We start from the raw sequence: 1591 nt of genomic DNA on the forward strand, positions 1-1591 counted from the left end.
CAGGATTTGACTCTTGAGATTCCTTGTGTTTTTTGTTGCGTATTTATTATCTGAGCTGAACGCTGTTTCTCATCACCTCTCAGTTCATCGGGTTTCTCTCAGATCCTCCTGGTTTTCCCACCTGCAGGTTTTCTTGTTGATTCATAATTTTTAGATTTCATTTCTATTTTTAGTACAATCTTTCATTTTCACTCCTTGAAATGAGAAAAACCAGAAGAATTTTGCTGCCTTTCACAAAGAGTTTTATTCCTACAGATCAGAGACTTTTACCAAACAACCCGGCGTTTTTTTTTTGTTGTTTTATTTAAAAAATGTCCGCTTTAGGTGTCCCCTTCAGATTTAGCTGTTGGACCGACGCCTGCAGACTCTGGAAGCGAAGCAGCCGATGGGACGTTAGGCGAGACACAGATTGTTGTAAGCAGGAGGTGATTAAAGCTGGAGTGCTTCGCGGGCCGACAGCCAGCGGGACGGAGAGCGCAGGAAGTTACAGAAGGACTTTACAGTCGGAACAGGGGCTACGGAAAAATCTTCACTTTAAAATGTTTTTAAAAATCCAAAGTGATGCTTGAGTGGAAGCTAATGACGATTTGATTGTTTGAATAATCCCAGATCTGGGCGTTCATTTCAAAATGAAGAACAATTTTTCCATCGATTAAATGGATTTAATCAGCAAATAAAAAGACGGGTAAGTTTCTGTCAACTCAGACATGTTGAACGTTTTGTAAGAATATTTTTTAGGAGTTTGAAAAGTTGGGAACATTTTCAACTTGGAACAGAAATAAAAAAAATTCTAGAAAAATCTTGAAAATTTCTGAGAGTTTTGGCAGGAATTGATCAAATGTTTGTGGTAAAAGTCGACTTTGCTGCTCGGAAATCAGTGTTTATTTAAATCGTTAAACTTGAATAAATACATGAAACACTTTGATCCAAATCAATAAACAAAAAGTTAAACTTGATGCTTTTCTTTTAATTCGGCAAACACACAAAAAAAAACCATGTTTTAGTTTTTGGATCTATGGTGAATAACTTTTATTTAGTTGATTTTAGTTTTTTAAATGTACTTTTGACTCAACAATTTTTTTCCAAAAAGTTTGGACACCCCTGCTGAACAAAGACTCCAACCAGAAATATAGAGCTGATAAATATTACTGACACTTTGATGTGGAGATTTAACACAATTAATCCGTGAAAGGGTTTAAAATGAGGCGTTTCTACATTTACGTATAAAAAACATTTATTTATTTGTTGTTGTGATTCATTCACACGTTGATATCAGCTAAAGTTTTGAACAAAAAAGAGCATTTGGAAGAGAAATGTAAGTCAGAATAAGCAGAACTGGCTGTTTTGTCCCATTTTAAATCTTTAAAAATCACAATAAAGATCAACATCCGTCCAGTTGAGGACGTTCTTTATGGAAACGAGCCGTATTACATTCCTGCTTTGAAGATGACGGATGGAAATGAGCGCGGCGGCAGGAAACCTCCTGCGTTGGTTGAGCTGCAGCCGCTGTAATTAAAAATCTGCGCAGGAGGGGAGGTGGCCTTGGGATCACATCTCTGCTTTTTGCGGATGATGTGGTCCTGTTGGCTTC

At 37.1% G+C, this 1591-nt stretch overlaps 1 long non-coding RNA gene across 1 annotated transcript in view; it reads left to right on the forward strand.

Annotated features, from left to right (window-relative positions):
* The window catches only part of LOC103462991 (uncharacterized), a 67710-nt gene that overhangs the window by 9317 nt on the left and 56802 nt on the right, over positions 1-1591 (forward strand). The window lies entirely within an intron of this gene.

This window comes from Poecilia reticulata, linkage group LG3 (assembly GCF_000633615.1).
Source record: "Poecilia reticulata strain Guanapo linkage group LG3, Guppy_female_1.0+MT, whole genome shotgun sequence".
In the NCBI taxonomy this organism is placed as follows: Eukaryota; Metazoa; Chordata; class Actinopteri; order Cyprinodontiformes; family Poeciliidae; genus Poecilia; species Poecilia reticulata.